This window comes from Cicer arietinum, chromosome 3 (genome assembly GCF_000331145.2).
Source record: "Cicer arietinum cultivar CDC Frontier isolate Library 1 chromosome 3, Cicar.CDCFrontier_v2.0, whole genome shotgun sequence".
In the NCBI taxonomy this organism is placed as follows: domain Eukaryota; kingdom Viridiplantae; phylum Streptophyta; class Magnoliopsida; order Fabales; family Fabaceae; genus Cicer; species Cicer arietinum.
The window spans coordinates 33,323,006-33,329,545 of record NC_021162.2 but is presented as its reverse complement, the minus strand read 5'-3'; positions in this window follow the sequence as shown (position 1 = coordinate 33,329,545).

Below are 6,540 nucleotides of genomic sequence, written 5' to 3'. Positions count from 1 at the left end.
AAAAACCGTATTTCTTCGTTTTCGAATCAAAGAGGAAGAGTGGAGTTGCAAAAACCTTGATCTAACTCTCCCCCAACCTTGGGTTACTAGTTTTGAAGAAAAGAAAGCGACGAAAACGAAAATGGGAGAAAGGAGAAAAATGGGTCACGGTTAGAGGAAGAAGATGAAGTTTTGAAATTTTCCTTCCTTTCTTTTTCTTTCCTTTGTTTTTCCTTTCTTCCTTTTTCCTTCCTTCCTTTATATACTATTTTCTTTTCCTTTTCCTTCCTTCTAGTTTTCCTTTCTTTTTCCCTCCAAGCAAACATATATATATAAAATAAATATAACTTAACAAATATCTCAAAATCTAGATATTTATTAAATTACCTTTTCACCCGAAACGCCTTAAATTAACCGTAAAGTATTTTCCGCAGTTAAATTCAATTTATTTATCGACGAGAAATTCTAATTGGCATCGAAATATCTTTTTGATTATAAAACTCCAAAATATTATTAACTTTGGCTTAAAAGCCTCCGAGCCAAAATCCAAAATATACCAAAAATACATAAAAGGGTACTTTAAAATTATGGGTCTTACATTACTCCCCCCCTAAAATTAGTTTCGTCCTCGAAACTATGCATCGATAAATAACTCTGGGTGTTGTTCCCTCATCTTGCTCTCCAGTTCCCAAGTCGCATCTCCAGTAATTGGGTTCCAGATCACCTTGACCAACGAAACATCCTTGGTCCTCAACCGCTTAATCTTCCTGTCATCAATTCTCACGGGTGGTACTTCGAACGACAGGTTATCCTTTAGCTGGATTGTGTCTGGTTCGATCACGTGAGATGGATCTGCGAGATATTTCCTCAACTGCGACACATGAAACACGTCATGGATATTGGACAGTATCGGAGGTAATGCAATCCGATAAGCAACCGGCCCAATTCGTGCAGAAATCTGATATGGTCCAATGAATTTCGGAGTCAACTTCTTCGATTTCAAGGCTCTACCTACTCCAGTAGTAGGTGTGACTCTCAGAAATACATGGTCACCCTGTTCGAATTCCAAAAGTCTGCGACGCTTGTCCGCGTAACTCTTCTGGCGATCTTGTGAAGTCTTCATTTTCTCCTTGATCTTCCTTACTTTAGCTGTGGTCTGTTGCACCATCTCTGGTCCGACAATCATATTCTCACCGTCTTTATACCAACACAAGGGCGTTTGACACTTGCGCCCATATAAAGCCTCATATGGTGCCATTCCAATACTTGCGTGGAAACTATTGTTGTAAGTGAACTCAATCAACGGAAGTACATCATCCCAACTTCCTCTATCATCTAAAACACATGCTCTCAACAGATCTTCCAAGGACTGATTTGTCCTTTCAGTCTGTCCGTCCGTTTGTGGATGGTAAGCTGAACTCAATCGTAGCTTCGTTCCCAACGCTTCGTGCAATGCTCCCCAAAAATGCGATGTGAACTTCGGATCACGGTCTGATACAATGCTCGATGGTACCCCGTGTAACCTCACAATTTCAGCAATGTAGATCTCCGTTAGCTGATCTACCTTATAGGTGGTCCTTACCGGTAAAAAGTGAGCAGATTTAGTCAGTCGGTCCACTATCACCCATATAGAATCATTCTTCCTCCTTGTCTTTGGTAATCCGGTTATAAAATCCATGGAAATGCTGTCCCACTTCCATTCAGGTATATCTAAAGGTTGCAACATTCCAGCAGGTCGCTGATGTTCCACCTTCGCTTTCTGACAAGTTAGACAAGTGGATACATATTCCGCCACATGTTTCTTCATTCCTGGCCACCAATAATTCTGCCTCAAATCCTGATACATCTTTGTTGCCCCAGGATGAATACTCAGCTTACTCTTATGCGCCTCTTCTAAAATCGTTTTCCGCATATCTGTAATTTCTGGTACACAAATCCTACCATTACACCGCAAAACATTATCAGCCCCAATCTTGAACTCAGTCGTCTTCCCTTGTACTATTAGATTCCTCTTCTCTTGAATTAAGACGTCATCCTGAGAATTCGCAATGTCTTCAAGTAATCCACTCGAGATCTTAATCATTCCGAATTTCAAAATTCCCGGTGCAAACTCTACGTTCAAGTGCAAGTCTCTAAAAGCTTCCCACAACTCTTGTTGTCTAGCCATAATTAGTGAAGACACCGATACACTTCTTCTGCTCAACGCATCCGCCACTACATTGGCCTTCCCAGGGTGGTACTGCAGTGTGAAATCAAAATCCTTGAGAGTCTCCATCCATCGTCTCTGGCGCATGTTCAACTCCTTCTGATCAAACAAATATTTCAAGCTCTTATGGTCGCTGAACACGGTGAACGTGCACCCATATAAATAATGCCTCCAGATCTTTAATGCAAAAACAACCGCGGCAAGCTCCAAATCATGAGTAGGATAGTTCCTTTCGTGAATCTTCAATTGTCTCGAGGCATAAGCCACAGCTTTCTTGTGTTGCATCAGAACACATCCTAACCCCTGGTGGGATGCATCACAATAAACTTCATAGGGTTCTTCTGATTGCGGTAACACCAATACAGGTGAGGTCGTCAATTTCCTCTTCAGTAACTGGAAGTTTTCTTCACACTTCTCCGTCCATGCGAACGGTTGATCTTTTCTGGTAAGTTGTGTCAGTGGAGCCACAATCTTAGCAAAACCTTCGATAAACCTCCTGTAGTACCCTGCCAGTCCCACAAAACTTCGTATGTCAGTGACAGTCTGAGGCTGTTTCCAAGCAAGAACCGCCTCAATCTTAGCCGGATCTACAGCGATTCCTTCCTTGGTTATCACATGTCCCAAGAAATTCACTTTCTCTAGCCAAAATTCACACTTCGACAGATTGGCATACAATCGCTTCTCGCGTAAAATCTCAAGAACTTGTCGCAAATGTTCTCCATGCTCTTCTTCGGTCCTTGAATAAATCAATATATCATCAATGAATACCACCACGAATTTATCAAGGAACGAATTAAAGATCCTGTTCATGTAGTCCATGAAAATTGCCGGTGCATTGGTAACTCCGAACGGCATAACCAGGTATTCATAATGTCCGTAGCGGGTTCTGAAAGCTGTTTTCTGAATGTCTCCTTCCCTTACTCGGATCTGATGGTAACCCGACTTCAAGTCAATCTTCGAAAATATCGCGGCCCCTCTCAATTGATCCATCAAATCATCGATTCGTGGCAAAGGATAACGATTCTTGATAGTTGCCTTGTTGAGCTGTCTATAATCCACACATAGGCGCGAGCTTCCGTCCTTCTTCTTAACTAGCAAAACTGGAGCACCCCATGGTGATACACTTGGTCTGATGAATTTCTTCTCCAACAAGTCTTCAATTTGGCCTTTGAGCTCATTTAATTCCAATGGCGACATTCGATAAGGTGCCATTGAAATGGGTCCCGTTCCTGGGTGCAAATCAATGAAGAATTCCACTTCTCTTACCGGTGGCAATCCTGGAATTTCCGTTGGAAATACATCCCGATACTCGTTGACAAGTATCACATCTTCTATTTCCACATTTATCTTTGCCTCTACATTTGCTAGAGACAAAAACTCATGAGTCCCTTCACTTAGCGACACTCGGAGTTTGTTAGCAGCTAAATACTTAACAACTCCTGGTTCGGGGAAAAGAACCAATTTCCGAGCACAATCCAAGATCACATAGTGATAAGACATCCAATCCATACCGAGGATGACCTCGAGTGATTGTAGCGGTAAACAAATTAGATTAACCAAGAAATCCCTATTCTGAATAGTCATTCGACAATGTAAACATGCTGAATTTACGGTTAAGGTCTTAGCAGGCGTGGAAACAACCAAATCAAAAGGTAAAGCAGACACAGATAACTTCAAGCGATTCACACAGTCCATAGCAATGAAGGAATGGGTTGCCCCCGAATCAAAGAGTGCAGTTAGAGTGTTACCTGCAATCTCACAATCACGCTGAATCAGATTACCAGATGGATTTCCCTCTTCAGCATTCACACAATAAATGCGTCCTCTAGCAGTAGGACGGGTAGCCCTAGCTACATTCACCACTGGTTCCACCTTTGGAGCCGTGCACTCCCTTGCCATGTGCCCCGACTTCTGACAATTGTGACAGATGGGGATGTTAGTGGTACAAGCACTAGCATAGTGTCCTTCTTTCCCACATCGGAAACATCGAAGCACTTGCCCCATTTGCCTTCCGAAATTCTGGTTCCCTGGGCGACTCGGTCCACCGTTGTTATTCTGGGGGCGATTATAAGGTTTAGCCACTTGTTTTCCCCTATTCTGATAAGTCGCCCGACTAGGGCCTCCCGAATTAAAATTCCCAACTCGGCTAGCCCTCTTGTTCTTCATATCTTCCACTTCTCTACATTTCTCTACCAGCGCTTGGAAACGTTGAATTCCCAAAGGTAAGACGGAATCTTGAATCTCATACTTCAATCCGTCTTGGAAACGATGACACATGAACGGTTCATCAATTTCTTCACGGAAGAACCTGAAATGCCTCGATAGTGATTCAAATTTAGCAGCATACTCGCCCACAGTCAGGCTCCCCTGGTGAAGTTTCAGAAAGTCGTCACCCAACTTAGTCCTGGTACTCATCGGAAAGTATTTGTCTAAAAACTTTCTTTTGAACGATTCCCAGTTCACCTCCTCGTGGGCTGCTCCCATCAACAACCTTGCACTCCTCCACCAGTATTCAGCATCCCCTAGCAACATATACGTGGCATAGCTGACCTTCACTCCAGCCTGGCAGTTAATCATATCAAAGATTTTCTCCACTTCTTGGATCCATTGATCCGCCTTCTCTGAACCCTCATCCCCCTTGAACTTAGGAGGATTGTAACGACGGAAGTCTTCCAACCCTCTTGATTCTGCAGCACGGATCTCTCTTCCCCTCTTTTCAAGATCCCGTTGAGTCTTGGCAGCGGTCTGTGCAGCGACAGAAGCAGCCATGTTGTTCATAGCCTCCGCCATTTGGTCATTCCTAGCGTTGGCTCTCGGAGCGTCATTCCTTCTGGGCGGCATGGTTTCCTATAAGAACCATCATCAAGTAGAGTTTTAACACTACTTCAAATAATTCTAAACTAACGTCCGACTAACAACACACAATTATATTGGACTTGACAACTCAAGTCACCTAAACCGACACATGATCAGATAACAACTCCTAACCTATAGGTCGACCTACAATCTATAACCAAGGTTCCACAGCTCCCAAAGAAAACCAAACCAAAGCTCTGATACCACAACGTAACACCCCGTTTTTCAAAGCGAGGGTATATATTTTTTTTTTAAAAGTAATTAAACTAAAACAGAGAAATAAATAAAGAAATGCTTTAGGATAAATAATTGAGTCATTATAATTTACAAGCAACGGAAAAGTTTCTCCAAATATAAATCCAAAACATTTACACAACAACAAATGGTACATGGAACCCATTCAAATAAGATGTCAAACTGACAATATTAGTATAAGTACAGTTTTCCAAATTAAAAATACTCCAACCCAAAAAGAAGGACGCCTAGTCCCTATACATCAACCTAATCTGATCATCCTACCAAAAACTATACACCCTGATCCATGCGCCCCGTGAGATCCTCCTAACGTAACTGCAGCCACGCGTTCCCATCTCCATTCCCGTCCGTAGGGTATGAACCGGTAGGACCGTCCTGACTCTCATCTGAGGGCAAAGCCCAGATTTCCAAAATAATTGTAAAGGGTCACCAACCAAAAAAATAACAGTTAACACATAGCAATTAAGATTTTAAATGCTCAAAATAACTTTTCAACTAGGCATGCACATTAACAGGATTTTCAATATGCTAAAAGTTCATACAATACTTTGCCCATTAAAATGAAAGTAAAATGAAGTCCTCAATCTCCTAATTAACACATAACCAATCAAGACATGGATAAGTTAATGAGAAATCAATCATCTAACTCAAACTGAGGATTTTCACTGAGCCAATCGATTGGGAAATCGATTGGGGTGAAGGTTTTTAATGAAAACAGAATCCTGGGCTGAATCAATCGATTTGGCAATCGATTGAGTGGGTACTGAGCCCCCAGGTTTTAAGCCAATCGATTTCCAAATCGATTTGGTCGAATATGGATGAGTCCCTGACTTAGGCCCAATCGATTGGGCAATCGATTTCGTAAATGATTTTCGAAAACTGATTACAAAATCGATTGGCTAATCGATTTTGTCCATTTGGCCAAGTCCCTGACTTCCATCCAATCGATTGGGAAATCGATTTCCCTGATCATTTTTCCAAAAATTCATGAATTAACCCAAGTCATTCCTAATCAAGTTCACAACCTAACACTTAGCAATTCCTACGCGATTACCACGGCAATTGGGATCTCGATAACCATCATACTTACACACAACAATCAACACATAACACTTAGCATTTTCAACGCAATTACCCAAGTTCACAACCTAACACTTAACAATTCCTACGCGATTACCACCGCAATTGGGATCTCGATAACCATCATACTTACACACAATAATCAACACATAACACTTAGCATT